This window comes from Phyllostomus discolor, chromosome X (genome assembly GCF_004126475.2).
Source record: "Phyllostomus discolor isolate MPI-MPIP mPhyDis1 chromosome X, mPhyDis1.pri.v3, whole genome shotgun sequence".
NCBI lineage: Eukaryota > Metazoa > Chordata > Mammalia > Chiroptera > Phyllostomidae > Phyllostomus > Phyllostomus discolor.
Window position 1 is genome coordinate 46712263 of NC_050198.1, and position 18803 is coordinate 46731065.

Here is an 18803-nt window from a genome sequence, read left to right on the forward strand (position 1 = left end):
TATAGCTGTCCAGATCTCCCAAATCATTTGTTGAATAGGCTGTTTTGATTCCATTTGATGTTTCTGCACCCCTTTGTCAAATATTAATTGACCATAGAGGCTTGGTTTTATTTCTGGGCTTTATATTCTGTTCTATTGACCTATGTGTCTGTTCTTATGTCAGTACTAAACTGTTTTGATTAGTATTGCCTTGTAATATAGTTTAATGTCAGGTATGGTGATTGCACCTACTTTGTTCTTCTTTCTCAAAAGTGCAGTGGCTACTTGGGGTCATTTATGTCTTCATATCAATTTTTGAAGTGTTTCTTCTGTGTCTGTGAAACATGCCATTGGTACATTAGTAGGGACTTCGTTGAATTTATAAATTGCTTTGGGTAGTATGGACATTGTGATGAAGTTAATAATTCCAATCCATGAGCATGGTGTATGCTTCCATTTGTTTCTGTCTTCCTTAGTTTCTTTCTTCAGTGTTGTGTAATTTTCTGAGTACAGGTTTTTTACATTCTTGGTTGGGTTTCTTCCTACATATGTTATTTTCCTGTTGATATATCAAATAGGATTTTATTTCCTGATTTCCGTTTCTGATATTTCATTGTTGGTGTACCAAAATGCCTTTCATTTCTGAATATTGACTTTGTATCCTGCAGTTTTGACAAATTTACTTCTTATATCCAGAAGTTTGTTGGTGGAGTATATAGGAATTTCCTTGCATGCTATCATGTCATCTGGGAACACTTACACTTTTGCTTCTTCCTTTCCAATTCAGATGCCTTTTATTTCTTTTTCTTGTCTCATTCCTGTGGCTATAGGACTTCCAATACTATGTTAAATAGGAGTGATATAGACGGACATCCCTGTCTTGTTCCTGATTTTACTGGGAAAGCTCCAAGATTTTGACCATTGAGTATGATGTTGGCTGTACATCTCTTGTAAATGGCCTTTATTATGTTTAGGAATGCTCCCTCTCTTCCCATTTTGCTGAGTGTTTTATATCATAAATGGGTGCTGTACCTTATCAAATGCTTTTTCTGCATCTATGGATAGGATCAAGTGGTTTTTGTCTTTGCCTTTGTTTATGTGATGTATTTCATTTACTGATTTGAGAATATTGCACCATCCTTGCATCCCTGGGATGAATCCCACTGGTCATGGTGTATGATCTTTTTAATGTATTGTTGGATGCAGTTTGCCAATATTTTATTGAGGATTTTAGTATCTAGGTTCATCAGTGATATTGGCCTGAAGTTTTCTTTGTCATGTCTTTATCTGGTTTTGGGATTGGGATGATGCTGGCTTCATAAAGAGTTTCAGCGTCTTCCATCTTCCTAAATTTTTAAAAATAATCTGTGGAGGATGGGGGTTAACACTCCCTTAAATGCTTTGTAAAATTCTCCTGTGTAACCCTCTGGTCCAGGGCTTTTGTGTGTCAGAAGCTTTTTGATTACTGTTTCAATTTTATCAGCTGTTATTGGTTTGTTCAGGCTTTCTGCTTCTTCTTCATTGAGTATTGGAAAATCATATTTTTTCTAGAAACTTGTCCATTTCATATAGGTTTTCAAATTTCTTGACATATAGTTCTTCACAGTAATTTCTCACATTCTTTTATATTTCTGTGGTATCAGTTGTAATTTCTCCTCTTTCATTTCTGATTGTGTTTATTTGGGTCTTCTCTCTTTTTTTTCTTGAGGAGCCTGCTTAAAGGCTTGTCAATTTTGTTTATCTCGTCAAAGAACCAGCTCCTGGATTCATTGATCCTTAGAATTGTGCTTTTAGTCTCTATGTTGTTTAATTCTGCTTTGTTCTTGGTTATTTCCTTCCTTCGACTTGCTCTGGGCTGACTTTGTTGTTGTTCCTCGAGTTCTTGTAGGCATAGGGTTAGGTTGTTTATATGAAATGTTTCTGTTTATTTAGGTAGGCTTGTATAGCTATGAAATACCCCCTTAGGACTGCCTTCACTGTGTCCCATGAGTTTCGTATTGTTGTGAGTTCCTTTTCATTTGTTTCCAGGATCTTTTTCATTTCTTCCTTAATATCATTCTTGACCCTTTCAGTGTTTAGTAGCATGCTATTCAATCTCCATGATTTTGAGTGTTTGGGGTTTTTTTCCTCGACATTGGTTACTAGTTTCAGATCCTTGTGGTTGCAAAAATGCTTAATATGATTTTAATTTTCTTGAATTTGTTGAGGCTTTCCTTTGTGTTCTATCACATGGTCTATCTTTAAAAATGTTTCATGTGCATTTAAAAAGAACGTTTACTTTGCTTCTTTGGGATGAAAGGTTTTATATATATATATATAATCAGTTTAGTCCATTTCATCTAGTGCATTCTTCAATGCCACGATATCTTTGTTGATATTTTGTTTGGAAGATATGTCCATTTTTGACAGTGGGGTGTTAAAACCTCCTTCTATGTTTGTGTTGCTACCAATATCTTTCTTGGAGTCCTCCAAGATTTTATTTATGGATTTGGGTGTTCCTATGTTTGGTCCATATGTATTTACAATGTTTATGTCTTCTTGATAGGTGACCATTTGGTTCTCTTTTTATGGCTCTTTCATTGAAGTCTATTTTGTCTGATATGAGTATTGTTACCCCAGCTTTTTTTTCCTTTCCTTTTATTTGGAATATTTGTTTCCAGCCCTTCACTTTCAGTCTGTGTACATCTTTTATTCTGAGATGGGTCTCCTGTAAGCAAAATATGTATGGGTCAAGTCTTCTTATCCATTCTGCTATTCTGTATCTTTTGATTGGGGCATTTAGTCCATGTGTGTTTGTAGTTATTATTGATACAAAATTATTCATTGCCTTTTTTTGTACCTGTGTCCCTCTCTGTTTCACTGCTTTTCTTCCTGTTCATGAAGCAAACACTTTAGCATCTCCTGCAGAGCTGGTTTGGAGGAGGTATATTCTTAGAAGCTTCTTTTGTCTGGGAAGCTCCTTATTTGTCCTTCCATTTCAATTGAGAGCCTTGCTGAATAAAGTAGTCTTGGTTGCAGGCCTCTGGTTTCCATTAGTTGGAATATTTCTTGTCATTCCCTTCTGGCTTGGAGTGTTTCCATTGAGAAGTCAGCCATTAGTCTTATGGGAACTCCTTTGTATGTTACTCCCTGGTTTTCACTTTCTGCCTTTAACGGTCTTTCTTTATCTTGGAATTCTGCCATTTTAATTTTGATATGTCTTGAAGTGGGCCTCTGCAAGTTCCTCTTCATTTGTGTGACTTTTTCCCTCATCCATTTAGAGAACTTTTCCATCATTCCTATTTCAAACAAGTTTTCTATCCCATGGTCTTCTTCTTCTGTTACCACTATTATACAGATATTATTATGTTTCATGTTGCTGCACATTTCCCTTAATACCTCTTCATTCTTTCTGAGCCCTTTTTCCTTTTCTTGCTCATTCTGGACAGTTTTTTTTTTCTACCTTGTCTTCCAGCTTGCTGATCTAATCCCCTGCTTCATTGAGCCTGGTTTTATTCCTTCTACTGTGTTCTTCAGTTCAAAAATTGCATTCTTCATTTCCTTTTGCCCTTGTTGATCGTTTCTATTTATTTTTTCATGCTGGTATACTTTTCAGTGAGTTCATTGTGGGTTCCCTGTAGTTTTTGGTAATTTTCTGTAAGCTCATTGAGCTTCCTGATAACAATGGTTTTGAATTCAATATCTGATCTTTGAGTTGCCTCTATTTCATTTAGCATTCTTTCTACAGCTTCCTCCTTTCCTTTCATTTGGGAATTGTTTCTTTGTCTTCCCATTGTTTGTGAGACTCTTCTTGTTCACCTTGACTTCTTAAATTGATTTCTTCTGACTCCCTGAGTTAATGGTGTGAACTTCTACGGTATAATACCTGTGAAACTCAGTGGTGCCATCTCCTTGATTTCCCAAAATCACTAGTCTTGAGCTGTCGTTTATGTTAGTTCTCTCTACGTCTTTGGGTTTTGATTGCTCTTTGGTCTTTCTTTGGTGGGTCCTTCCCTCAAGCAGGTTAACTGAGGGTTACTCTGTTCACCACCTCTTCTATTCTGTTGTGCAGATATGGGCAGGTTGTGTTGAGGGTGGTTCTTCCATGTGTACAAGGTTTTGAGGATTCTCTCTTGTTCTTGTTCAGATGTTTGTTCTGTGTAATTTCTCCACTTTTTAGTTGTATTTACAGAGATGTCCTGGGTTGCGCGAGTGTGGCTTCCACTCACTCCTTCACCTTCTTCTGTTGTTATCTGTCAGTGGTTCCTTTCTTGGTGGGTTTCCTCTTCCAGCAGGTATCCCGGTGTTCACAGCTTCCGCCTACTCTTTTTTGTGATCAGTTGGAGGGGGAATGCTAAGTGGATTAAGACAACAACAGTGTATCTTATGGTATTTACAGTACCAGCCTGTAGAAATGAGATAGGAGATCCTTGGGATATATATATATATATAATGTTAACTGTGATATTTCAACCAACTAGCTAATTTTTAGAAAGGGTGGAAAGAAGATAAGTCTCTTTTTGTGGGGGAGGATTGTGAGTTGGATCTAGAAAGCACTGATCTTGTGGGAGGTCAGCTTCTGAGGTGAAGTGAGAGTAAAGGATAGAAAATAGGTGTAGTGTATGAGAGAACAGAGTTAACCACAACTGTAATAGAGTTCAGGAAACTGTGAAGTGGGCTAAGAAGTGGAAGGGGTGCTGTATGGTGTTACAATTGTATGCAACAGCTATTATTTACAATAATGATGGAGCAACCATCATATGACAGAATCTACGTGATCTGGATAACCATAATAGGAAGTATAGGACCTAGAGTAGTGTGCTAATGGAACACAAGAGAAGTGGAAGACAGTAAATTAACAATACACTATGAAAGAGAGAACCAAGGGACACTAGTCGAACAATGCAATTTAACCAGCCAAGCAAAGAAAACTAATCAGAAGGAAGAGGAATACAATGATACTAATAAAATAAAGGATGTAAGAATAATGAGAAAAATAATAGTACAAATATGCAATAACTTGCAAGTTCTCTGTAGTAGCAAAGTGAAATTTTTCTCACTGTCTCAGCTGTTGGGATGCTCCCTTTTGGGGTCCAACTTTGGTCTTTTCACAGTTCCAGGTTTTTTGTCTCACATTTTGGAATTTTTTTAAAAAGAAGAAGAAGAAGGAAGGAAGGAAGGAAGGAAGGAAGGAAGGAAGGAGAGATAAAAAGGGAAAGAAAGGAAGAAGGAATAAAACAAGAAAGAAAGAAAAACAGAAAGAGCAAGAAACAGTTAAAAGATAAAAAATAATAAAAAATAAAGAAATAATTACTTAAAAAAAGAAAAAAAAGCCTCCTGCTGCCTTTAAACTGGTCAAGCCAGTGTTGCTGTTCTTCCTGGCTGTAGCAGCCCGAGGGGTGATTGATTTTGCTTTCCTCCCTTTTTGATTGGCAGTCAGCCAGCTTCCAGCCCAATAGGTTCAAGTGTGCACTCTTTCCAGGGCTACAGATGTGAGCCAGGGGTCCTCTGTGCTGAGTGCTCTCCCTGGGGCTTTGGGTGTGGGCTCGGGGCTTTCCTCAGTGCACACCCTTGTCAGGGCTCCAGGTGTGGGCGCTGGGGCTTCTGTGGTACTCACTCTCCCTGGGGCTGTCTGTGTGCATGTTTGGCCTGGCCACCTCTGGTCCCTCAGGTTTGGGAGCACACTCTTCCCAGGGCTACAGGAGTGTGCACGAGGCCTTCTGCACCCCTCGGGAGCACCGAGAGGCTGGGTGGGGAGGAGGCCAGAGTGGCTGCTGCAGGAGAATTCCCTCAACAGTCACCAAGTGTCTCGTTTTTCACTTTTCTTTTTGAGAACTTCTTCCCTCTCAAGTCTGCTGCTTCATACAGAGGTCTGGCCTCTCACACAGCCCAATTCTCCAACCAGACCAGGGACTATATGGATCAGGGTCTGTCACAGCCCAACTCTCAACTCTCCCCAGCCAGTGTTCACAGAGTCGGTGGGTGCTCACATACCCTGTGTGTTTGCCACTTAGTCCTTATTGGGGGGGGGTAAGGATTTAATAAAATAATCGGTATAAACCAATCAGCATTCTGACATCTACATAGGCATTTCCTGAATGTTAATTTTTAATTAGAGTATACATGAACATCTCTTTTTTCAGAAATGGGGAATTTGGAGGCTTTGAGTTGTCAAGGGGGGTGTTTAAAGTCATATAATTAGTTGCATTGGTTAGCTTTCAACTTTTTCTTGTGTTTTATTTCCCTATAAGTTAATATTTGGATACCAAGTATAAGATAGAGGACACACCAGGAAGGACAGTTACTCTCTCACTCCTGTTCTTAACTCCTACATTCTAACATTCCTGACCAGAATGGGGTAAAAACTCAGGAACATTTCCACAACACTTTCCAGGCTAGAGAACATACAGTGTTTCTCACATAGATGCATGCACCTCACTTTCTCCCTGTCTATATATATATTTATTGTCCATTTTGCTACATAAATAGTGTTACGCTACATGCATTATTCTGCAGTGATAGTTTTTTCACTTATAATACATGCTTCTCAGCCAGTAAGTTTTGATGTAATTATATTTTAAAATTGAACTTTTTACCTCATTTGAAATGAGTTTTTGTGTGGGGGACAAAATGAGGTTTTAAACATATTCGTAATCTGTGAAATCCAATTTACCCCATATCATTGGAATTGTCAAACCTCCAGTGGGCTATCGTGTAACCTTTGTAATGGTAGGACATTGATACCTTTTGTTACTTAAATCAACAGATATTTTTAAGCACCTATTTTGTGCCAGGCCCTGTTCCAGGTATCACAGACATAGGAGTGAATAAAACATCTGATGAGGATGCTTCTATTCTACTACCAAGACACAGACAATAAACAAACCAACAATAACCAAAAATGTCAGTGTTGCAAAGAAGAACAAAAACAGTTACAGAGTCTAGAGTGTTATGAGGAAGGGGTTAGGGGAGCCTACTGTGTGGAGGAGGCATTTTAGCAGAGCTTTGAAGGGAACGAGAGAGTGAGGCCCTGTGGCCGTCTGCAGGCAGAACATTGGCAACAATCTCTTGACTGAGATGGGGGAAGGACTTGCGCTTCAGTTCTAAAGAGGAGAGACCGGTTGGGGGAGAGAACATGGTAAGTGTGAAAGACAACTGAGGGGACAGTACGGATCCCAGAAGATCCTCCTTCAGGACAATGTCTTCCTTGAATTTTATCCTGACTGACGAGAAGCCATTGAAAGGTTTTGCGAGGAGGATTAGCATGTTGGGATGAATGTTTTCAAAGGATAATTCTGGTAGCTGTGTGGAAAATACACTTCAAACAGGTTATAGCAGAAGCAAGTGCCATACTTGTGCAACATACCTTTGAGTCCAGAGGTAACTCTGGACTCTCTAGGTTCTAATCTCTTAGAGTTTGCTCAGGCTTTTCCTAAATTTTTAGGCTTACTGAGATTTTTTTGAGAGGAATTGTAAAATATATTTTGCTTAGCTTATCTAGTTGTACAAAGCAGGAATGTTTATCTGTTTTTCTTTATTACCTGATCTGGAGTTCCCAAATACATAAAAAAAATATATATTGCCGCTGGTACTAAGGGAAGCTATTTGTTTTTGTATGTCTTATTTGTCTGCCTAACTTACAAAAGCAACAGTGCTAAGTGTTTTTGGTTAATTTTCTTCAGTTCTTTGTATGTTAGGTAATAACCATGGAATCAAGGCGTTGCAAAATTCAAGGCAGACAGCACATTCCGCCTTGATAGAATGTGATCACAGTGATAGAGTGATCTAGACAGCATGCTTAATGTTGAGACCAACACTTCACCCATTTGTCCACATTTGACCTTTAGGACCAATATGTTCACTTCAATTCAAGGATCTAGGCCTTTTGGTCATTATTGTGGAGTGATGTTGCTACTGGTTTATGTGTTGTGTCCTTGGTAAACTCCTTACCTTTAGACTGTAGGTACCTTTAGGAACTAAAGGACAAACATATTTTGTGCTCAATCTTAACTCATGAGATAGCTAAAGAGTCTCCAAGCAGGTAGTCTGCAAGTCAGGAATGGATATATTATGCTGGATAGGAAATCCACACATGATATGCTGTCATTGTGTCTGTGACATTTTATAAATTACAGAATTATATCACATATATTAGCTCAGTTAACCATCAAGAAAATACTGTGATGTAGAATCTTGATATTTTTGTACACAGAGAAGTTTGGAGCGTTCCATGAGAGCATAGAGTACTGAGCCTCCTGTGTATCCCTGAGAATGTTTGAGGTAACGACTTCATTCTTGTTTTGTAACTGTTATTATCACAACAAAGAAAGTTATTTTCTTCTCTTCAGAGATAGAAAAATAGACACCATGAAGGAGTTGCCTTTTTATAATTCCACATTAAGGGAGTGGTTAAAATTTACTTTTATTAAAAATGTTATTGATACTTCACAAAAAAGAGCAGTAGCATTTCCTTAGCCTAACATGAGACTAGGCAAAGAAATTAAACAAAAATCAGTAATCTCCTCTAGATATTTTTCAATTTACCATTCTTTCTTAAGTATATTTTGTTGATTTTGCTATTACAGTTATCCCATTTTTTTTCTCCCCCTTATCTCCTTTCACCCTGCACCTCTTCTCCATCCAGCATCCCCCCAATTAGTTCATGCCCATGGGTTGCACATATAAGTTCTTTGACTTCTCCACTTCCTATGCTTTTCTTAGCCTAACCCTGTCTATTTTGTACCCACAATTTATGTTTCTTATTCCCTGTGCCTATCCCACCATTCTCTCCCCTTCCCCTCCCCACTGAAAACCCTCCATGTGATCTCCATTTCTGTGATTCTGTTCCTATTCTAGTTGTTTGATTACTTTGTTTTTGTTTTTCTTTTATGTTCAGTTGTTGATCGTTGTGAATTTGTTGTCATTTTACTCTTCATAGTTTTGATCAGATTCTTTTTCTTAGATATGTCATTAACATTCCATATAATAAGGGCTTGGGATGATGAATTCCTTTGACTGTGCCTTATCTGGGAAGCACTTTATCTGTCCTTCCATTCTGAATGATAACATGGCTGGACAGAGTAATGTTGGATGTAGGTCCTTGCCTTTCATGACTTTGAATACTTCTTTCCCGCCCCTTCTTGACTGCAAGTTTACTTTTGAGAAATCAGCTGACACTCTTATGGGAACTCCTTTATAGATAACTGACTCCTTTTCCCTTTCTGCTTTCCACACTCCCTCTTTATCATTAATCTTGGGTAATGTCATTATGATGTGTCTTCATGTATGCTACCTCGGGTCCTACTTCTTCGGGACTCTTTGGGGTTCCTGGACTTCCATGTGTATTTCCTTCATGAGATTGGGGAAGTTTCCATTAATTATTTTTTAAAATATATTTTTTTCAATTTTTGCTGATCTTTTTTTCTGGCACCCCTATGATTCAGATGTTGGAATATTTGAAGTTGTCCCAGAGGTTCCTAAGCCTCTCCTCACTTTTTTGAATTCTTGTTTCTTCATTCTGTTCTGGTTGAATGTTTATTTCTTCCTCTGTTCCAAATCATTGATTTGATACCTGGTTTCTTTCTCCTCACTCTTGGTTCCCTTTATATTTTCCTTTATTTCACTTAGTATAAGCTTCACTTCCTTTATTTTGTGTCCATACCCAATCATTGCTGTGAGCATCCTGATTAGCAGTGTTTCAAGCTCTGCATCTGGCAGGTTGGCTATCGCTTCATCATGTAGTTCTTTTTCAGAGTTTCGATCTGTTCTTTCATTTGGGCCATATTTCTTTGTCTCACCAAACCCATTAAATTGTAAGGGGTACATCCTTAGGCATTTACCAGGGTGAGCCAACCCACTTCCCTGCATTGTGGCCCTGCATGTGGGGGAGGAGTCAGAGAGTGAACATGGCCACTTGCTTGGCTCTCACCCCACTTTCAGTCACTTCCCCTGCTACCCAAAAGTGAATTGTGCCTTTCTAGTGCTGATTTCCAGGTCAATGGGTTTGTGTACATTCTATGACTCTATGGACCATTCCAATGGACTCTCCTGCAACACAGGGAATTTCACTTGCCACTGCAACGCCTACAGGTTTTTGTGTCAGAAGTTGTTTTTCCTTTTTAAGAAATTATTTTATTGTTGTTCAAGTACAGTTGTCTGTATTTAACCCCCACCACTCTCCCCATCCCAAGAATCCCCACCTTCTTTCCCTGATTCCTCCCCCCTTGGTTTTGTCCGTATGTCCTTTATAGTTTTTCCTAAAAACCCTTCCCCCTCCCCCCACGTCATTATCCCTTCCCACCTGCCCTCTGGCTACTGTCAGATTGTTCTCATTTTCGATGTCTCTGGTTATACTTTGCCTGCTTGTTTGTTTTGTTGATCAGCTTCCCCTTAAAGATGAGATCATGTGTTTTTTGTCTCTCATGGCCTGGCTTATTTCGCTTAGCATAATGGTCTCCATTCTGAGGCTTTATTTCCCTGCACTGGAAACCTGGTTTGCTCTCTGTGTCTCACTACCCAGTTGTTCCTCTCAGTTTATCCGCATATGAATGTGAGACCACCAATTTGCCAGCCACCACTTTCCCACCTGTACTCTCTGCCTCTCCTGTCCCATCTCCACTCCCCTACCAATTTGGATGAATATTTCTTCTTTAACTCCTTGCTTGTTGGACATCCATACAATTCAGTTTTATGTCAGTTTTGGTTGATTTTTTTTTTTTGCTGTTTGTTTTTAAATTGTTTGGTGTCCTTCCTTTGTTTGTGTGCAGAAGAGAAGCCTCCATCTTGACCAGAAATCTTTCTACCATTCTTTATTATCCATATGAACCATAACATTCATCAAGGGTGTCGTATTCAAACATGCATATATTAATGCATATTCCAATACGTTGAGGGCATTTTGGCTTGGTATTGGTTGTATATATTCCTTATACTAATTTCTTAGTTAATATCACTCTATGGTTATGTTACAGAAGACACTCTTTTCTTGCCAACACAGCAAAGAATTACAGATCAGCAGGTCTATTAGCATGCAAGCAAAATATATTATTGGTTAGTTCTCATGAAAGAGAACCTGCCTTGCTGAGATGAGGTTGAAAGCATAGACTTGGGTAGCAAAAAGAAAAGGCAGCAAGAACAAGGAGGGGCAGATGATGCCGACCACCAGTGCTGTGTTCTGAGACATTTTGTATCGGGAAAAGACATTCATACAGACTACCGAGTCCTATGGAAGAAAAGGGTGAGTGGCTTCGCTCTAAGGGGAAGAAAAAGCCCCCACCTCCACCATGACAGGCCTTTATTTCTATCTCTGGGCACATTACATGATGGTCCTCATTACTATGCGCCGGTTAGCTTTAGGTGGTTACCTTTTACAGAAAACAAAGGAGCCAATGCCGCTAATCACATCACAGAAGAAGGGTATTTGCAAATGAAAAGGAAAAAAAATAGTTGAACCAGCTACACGCATCCTTGGAAGGTTTAGCATGGATTTTAAGAAGTTACAGTAAGCACTTGCTGTCTCAATTCAGGGTGGGGGAGTTTTTAGCAAAAAGCAAGACTCAAAGCAGCCTAGGTACATTGCAGGCCTAATTCCCCATGGGAGAACCTATCCATGGGCATGGGTTCTGTGCATCTCTGAGTGGGAGCTGGGCCCACACCATGCAGAACAGTCTCCTACATCCCCCCCCTTGTTTTTAGTTAAGGCCACTATAGATCCCACAAAGCTTACCACTTGCTGGTCTCTCACAGGACCCTGGGAAAATAATTCACAAATACATCAAAGTACACAGAGCATTATTGTTATCGGAAGCAACCATTGGTTCCAAAGACCCACATTGTCAGATTAAGCCCATCAGTCATTGTGAGGCAGTAATGATCAAATAGATAACACTCAAAGAACTGTGAAGGCCTATTTTGAGTCAGGGTCAAATGTTGGGAATCGCCCTGCCTGGTTTCAGGAAGCTGTAACCCTCCATGACTAAGGCTGAGTGAGAGACCTCCAGGCCAGAAGACACTAAGGAGACAAAGCTTATTGCCCTGGCAAGAGCACTGTTTCTCCTCCTTGTCTGGCCCCCATTGCTTGATCAGTTAGCCAATGATGGGTAAGATTCCTCAGAGGAGGATGCATCTAAGACAGGCAAGATCAAGTGGGAAGGTCCTCAAGTAAGGACTTGGGGGGCTGTGGAAAATGGGGGTGATTGACCCTCACCCCTTGGCTTTGACAAAGCCTGAGTCCTCATTCTGCCTGCTAGAAGTCTCAAACCTCTCACTGCCTTGTTTCCTCTGGCTGACTCAAGCCTGTAACAATGACAAAGGATGGTGCAACCCTACACTGGGAACAGCAGACTTCCCAGGATAATTAGGCCTGAGGTAGGATATGTAAAATTCTGTGAAGCCTGCTTTGCTGAGGATGCTCTTAATTAGATTATGAAAGCCTGGGCAGAAAATGAATTTAGCCCCTTAAGTTCTGTATTTTTTTAGGTGGTAAGACCCCAACTCAGTGTGAGCCCTTTTTAGTTCTTTGAACATTATCTATTTGTTTGATCCTCACTGTCAGTCAATGATTAATAAGCTATATCTGTATTCCTATCCAAAAACTACCCAATAAAAGCCTGTTCAGGTAGCAGCGTGGGGCGCTGTCCTTTGAGAGAGTGGCCAGGCCACTCCAAGGCACCTTCCCCGTGAGAGGGTAGCTGTGTCATCCCTATTCCTCCACAGGACTCAGTAGTCCATGTGTATTTCTCTCATATTTCAACCATCCCCAGCGCCACAGATATTGCAGGCTGGTATCTGCATCAGTCAGATAGCTAAAGTGCCAAAAAACTTTGGTGAAACAAATTCATTTCAGGCCTGGACGTTTATCATTTAAAAATGAGGGTATTAGCAAAGCATGTTTCATAGGATTTTATGCTCTCTCTCTTAGGTATGATTGCCCCAGGGAACCTACCCTTTCCAGCACAGGGCCTCACCCACCTGCCACATTGTTTCAGGCTTAGGTTAAGCAGGGAAAGTAAGGCAGCCAAGAGATTAAGAGAATTCTAGCAGACAGAATTAAGACTCAGGCTATGTCAAAGCCAAGGGGTGAGGGTTCATCACCCTTTTTCTACAGCTCCCCAAGTCTTTCCCTGAGGGCCTCCACATGATTGTGTCTGTCTTTGGTCGTTCCTCCCTTTAGGAATCTTACCCATCATTGTCTAACCCATCAAGCAATGGGGGGCCAGGCAGAGTGAAGTAAAGTGGGCAGAGATGGTGCTCCTGCCAGGGAGATAAGCTTTGTCTCTTCAGTGGCTTATGGTCCCCAGGTCTCTCACTCAGCTTTAGTCGTCAGGGGTTACAGCTCCTGAAACCAGGAAGGGCAGTTCCTAACATCTGATCTCCCCGCTTTTTCGTTTATAAATACAATTGTAACTGTTAAGCCTGTGAAACCTACTATTTAATGTTCCTGAATGCAATCTTAAGAAAACAACTTCTAAATACATCATATAGCAAAAATAAGAATTGAGACAAGGGGGAATCAAAGGGCTGTTAGAACACAAACCCATAAATTCAGTCCATTGAACCAGTTTTTAGGGTTCAACCATCAAACATTATGGGGTAATGAGGGGATGTTGCCCTCTGTAGGAGGCACTTGAGCCTCAGCCTCTGTCATTGAGGCAGATTGCATCCTTCTCCATTGGCGGACCCAGGCCTGTGAGTGATGGTGTGGGTGTCTGTTTTCCTTCTGGTTGTTCAGGGTCAGCTGGACCATCTGGTCTGTCAGTTGATTGGTTCTCGGCTCCCGGTAGCAGAGCTTGGTGTCTGTCCTGCTCATGATAAGGCTTTACTCTTTTGGTTGGTAGCCAGACAGGACCCATAGGGATGGAAACACACACATAACCTCTTCCCCAAGTTAAGAGGTCTACAGGGCCCTTCCAAGTGCCATCTCCCAGCAAATCTTTATATAAAGAGATTTTATATATGTGTATATATAATATAATATAATATAATAAATATTTAATATAATATTAACATTACATAAACATTATATAAATAAATAAATATATATATATATATATATATATATATATATATATATATATATTTATATAAATGTTTCTCAACTGGAAATGTTTCTCAATTGGAGTACAAAGCGATTTATCCCAATTTAGAAAATTATAGGTAAACATGGCTAACAAAGCCAAGTTTTGGGGGTTAGGACTCATGACTCCCCCTTTTTGTTTTTTAAGAAGATTTTTAAAAGTATAATGAGCCCATTCTACAATTGCCTGACAAGTTTGACTATAAGGCATTCCTGTTTTATATTGGATATTCCAATGCTGAAGAAATACTTGAGTAGAATAGGCAAGGTATCCAGGGCCATTATCAGTTTTAATTTGCTGAGGCCATCCTAAATGACTAAAGGCCTCAAGCCAATGGGCTGGTATATTTTTAGCAGATTCTCCTGTTAAAGCAGATGTATTTAGGGCACCAGAGTAAGTATCAATAGAAATGTGGACATATTTAAATTTTCCAAAGGGAGCATAATGAGTGACATCTGTTTGCCAAATTATTGAGAAGTTAGTCCTTGACGATTAAGTCCTGTAAATGGGGGTGCTTTTAAGGGCTTGGCAATTAGGACGTTCTTTAATAATTTGCTTAGCTTGCTTGGAAAAACAGGCTCCAGGCTGTTTTTGCAAGCTGCAATGAGTTTAAGAAGCAAGTTAATTGTCCTGTTGTTCTCAAGACTGGTAGCTCCTAGATTCAGAGGTTCAAAAAAAGTGGCAAAGGTGGCGGGGGGTGCTCTGAAAAAATATGTTTTAGACAAAAATGGTAACACATCAAGGGCCTTTTGTGACTCATCTGACTGACTGCCTCCAGGAAAATAGCCAATTCTTCCCCAAGGAAACGATCAGTGTTTTCAGGTACTGAGTTAAAAAGTGGTACTTAAATCTTCCATGGAGACAGGCTAGTTCTCCCCAGGAGACAGTAAACCTAAATTTCATTTTTACAATAAAGGGTAACGGCTCTGGCATGAACAAGGAGGATTCTTAATATTTTTTAACACATCACACCCCCCATCCCACTTATAGCATGCTTTAGATTGACAAATTTATGATCATAACTTTTAGAAACAGTGTTTTTCTCTATTGGCAAGTACATTTACTTTTTTTTTTTTGATTATTGTTGTTAAATTCTTATTGATTACTGTATTCCTTGAGTGTGCTCAAAAGTGAGCTGTCTCATTACCTAGTGCCCTTGACAACTTTAGGAAGGCTGAAGAAGAGGGAGGAAGGATGCTAAGCTCCGCATGGCTTGTTCTGAGGGCTGAAGCAGTCCCTGGGTCTTCAGAAGGAAGATTCAGAGTGGTTAAAAGACACATTTTCTTGTTATTTTTCTTCCTGCACTTTTTACTGTCTTAGGGAAGTGAGATCTTATTACTTTCTTCAAACAATCTATTTAAATTCTTTCTGAGTAGAATCCTTATGATGTAAAAACATTAGAGATCATGTTCTATTTACCAGGGGTTTAGCAAAATATTTTGAGACTGAGCCATTCCTTTCAAAAGAAAAACAAAAACAAAATCCAAGCAAACCAGTATTTTCAAATTAGGTCCTCTAAAGGAGGGAGTGAGACCCTGACCTAGAGTCTTATCTCACACCACTTTGTGCTGTTTCAACTTCTGCCCAACTTTTCCCTAAATAAGTCTAAAGAATCCTTATCAGGGAGAAATTCATCAGCCCACAGAGGCTGCTGAGCTACCTTAAAGCATTGCCCTTGTTCCTTAGAGAGCCCATTCCCTATGGTTGAGGATTCACAGAAACCTTTAAAGAATTTTTTTAACAAATAAAAGAACCTTTTTTCTGAAATTTCTCCCACTGCAAGCACAGTCATTACAAAACCAGTCTCAATTTTGCCTTCTCTCCACCTGTACCTTTAAATCCATATGCAGGCAGACAGAGGGAAAAAAACAAAACTGAAGAGACCACAATAAGTGGCTTAAAGGAAAGAATTTGCTGAGATGCTTGCAAATTGTCCTGTAACTAGTTAATGTTTTTAAAGCTGATTAAAGGGAAAATCTTTGCTCTTTCTCCCAAGCCTAGACCTAGTTGGGGGTTGTGCCACAGGGATCGGCTTGTGGGTGTTTTTACAGTGTTGCGGTGAGTGCCCTTGTGGCTCTTAACTGCTCGACTCAAGCCCGTGAGATTGTGGCAAAACCTTGGGAAAGAGAGCAATGCTCTTGCTTACTAAAGAATGTACAGTTGCAAAACGGTCACAAGAGAGAGTGACCTAGGAAGAAAGACCCTTTTCCTCTGAAATTCAACACACCCTTACTACATTTCCAAATAGCACTCAGGGTCATCGGCCCTTACCTGGGCTAATGCACGTGTACTCCAACCAAGTTGATGTGTTGTCCACAATGACCACTGGTAGTCCTGGGTCCTTGTTCGGGCACCAGCTGATGTGGACCCTGGTTCATGGGGTCCTCAACATTGTGGATGGGGGAAAGACATTCACAAGGACTACTGAGTCCTGTGGAGGAAAAGGGTGAGCCGCTTCACTCTCAAAGGGAGCAAAAAGTCGTTCCCTTCACCATGACAGGCCTTTATTTCTATCTCTGGGCACATTACATGATGGTCCTCATTACTATGCGCTGGTTAGCTTTAGGTGGTTACCTCTTACAGAAAACAAAGGAGCCAATGCCACTAATCACATCACAGAAGAGGGATGTTTGCAAATAGAAAGGGAAAAGTAGTTGAATCAGTTACACTCATCCTTGGAAGGTTTAGCATGGATTTTAGGAAGTAAGCACTTAACTATCTCAATTCAGGGTGAGGGAATTTTTAGCAAAAATCAAGACTCAAAGCAGCCTAGGCATACTGCAGGCCTGATTCCCCATGGGAGGACCTATCTATGGGCATGGGTTCTGTGCATCTCTGAGTGGAAGCTGGGCCCATGACATGCAGAACAGTCTCCTATAGCCAGAGTATCAGGTCCATTCCCTTGAGGGCTTATATAGTTGGTGGTATTCAGATGAGGGAGTTGCATATTGAATGGTGGGTAAAGGTGGTGTCAGCTCCCCTCTGGGGAACATTACTACTCACATGGAGATACGTGTGGGTATCTGTTAGACCAAATTCTTTTCCTGCTCCAGATTCTGTTTGTTCATCTTGTAACACAGATATGTGACAGGAGGTGGTTAACTAAAGTTGAGGCAGTTGCCCAAAGTTGTTTATGGACTTTTTTTGTAAGAACTTAGGTACCTCCTTCTAAAACAGATAGTGACTAGAGGTAGGCAGCTAACCAAAGCTGTTTTATGGGCTTTTTCTTTGGGCACTTGGGTCCTCTCTTCTTCCCCATTCCAGTTCTTGGGATGAATACAGTTTCAAAAATTATCTTTCTCAGATAGTGCAAATGATACATAGATTTCAAGGATTCCTCTCCTCCTGTAGTAGCATGGTATTTCTTGTAATGTTAGAACACCTGGTAATTTTATTGTACCAGGCCCTGGACTGCTGAGTTAGTGGGTGAGACCTGTCTCCCTCCTCCTCCCTGCCTTGGTTTACTATCTATCCTACCTAAAAGTTTTTTTCCACTTGGGCAACAGGTTTTTATGGTTTTATGTTAAAAACAACTTATTAACCTATGTGAACTGTGTTTGAGTATATGAAAAGCAAATGCATTTAAAGGTACCTTTAATGGTACCTTTCCTCCCTCCTTCACCTTCTTTTGTTGGTATCTGTTGGTGGTTCCTTTGTCAGTGGATTTCCTCTTCCAGCAGGTATCCTGGTGTTCACAGCTTCTACCTATTCCTTTTTTGTGATCATTTGGAGCAGGAATGTGAAATGGTTTATGACAGTAGGAGTGTATTCTATGATATTTAAAGTACCATTCCCCTAGAGAACAGATAGGAGATCTTTTGGATATGTATAGTGTTAACCATGCTATTTCACCCAACTAGCCTCTTTTTCGAAAGGGTAGAAAGAAGATAAGAATCTTGTTGTGGGGGAAAGGATTGTGAATTGGATCTAGAAACCAGTGATCTTGTGGAAGGTCAGACTATGAGGTAAGGTGTGAGTAAGGGGTAGAAAATAGGTGTTGTGTGTGAGAGAATAGAGTTAATAACAACAGTAATAAAGTTGAGGTTACAGTGAAGTGGGCTAAGATCTGGGAGGGGTACTATGTAGTATTTAAAATTTTATAGAACAGCTATTATTTATAGTAATAATAGAGTGACAATCATATGACAGAATCTATGTGATCTACATAAGAAGAATAAGAAGTATAAGACCTAGAGTAGTGTGCTAATGGAGCACAAGTGAAGTGAAAGACAATAAATGAACAGTACACTATAAAAGAGAGAACAAAGGAAACAAGTCAAACAATGCAATTTAACCAGCCAAGTGAAGAAGACTAAACAGAAAAAAGAGAAATACAAACATACTAATAAAATGAAAGCTGTAAGAATAATGAATAAAATAATATAAATATACAATTACTTGCAGGTTCTCTGGAGTAGAAAAGTGAAGTTTGTATCACTATCTCAGCTGTTGGGTTGACCCCTCTTTAGGTCCAACTCTGGTCTTTTCACAGTTCCAGGTTTTATTGTTTCATTTGTGGGAATTAAAAAAAAAGAAAGAAGGAAGAAGAAATAAAAAGGGAACAACAGTAAGAAGGAATACAAAAAGAAAGAGAGAAAGGAGCAAGGAGTTAAAATTAAAATAAATAAATAAATAAAGTAAATAATTACTTTAAAGAAAGAAAAGCCTCCTGCTGGCTTCAATCTGTCCAAGCTGGTTCTGCTGGTTTTTCTGGCTGCAGCAGGCAGATGAGTGATTGGTTTCACTTTTCTCCCTTCCTGATGGGTACTC

The 18803-nt window shown here is 39.8% G+C and overlaps 1 long non-coding RNA gene across 1 annotated transcript; it reads left to right on the forward strand.

The window, feature by feature from the left end:
• The first annotated feature begins 11761 nt into the window (after positions 1-11761).
• LOC118498578 lies at positions 11762-12847 on the forward strand. Its single transcript, XR_004901067.1, has 3 exons — positions 11762-11878; positions 12097-12101; positions 12758-12847. It is a non-coding gene; the product is annotated as an uncharacterized LOC118498578 (long non-coding RNA).
• Positions 12848-18803: the final 5956 nt, after the last annotated feature.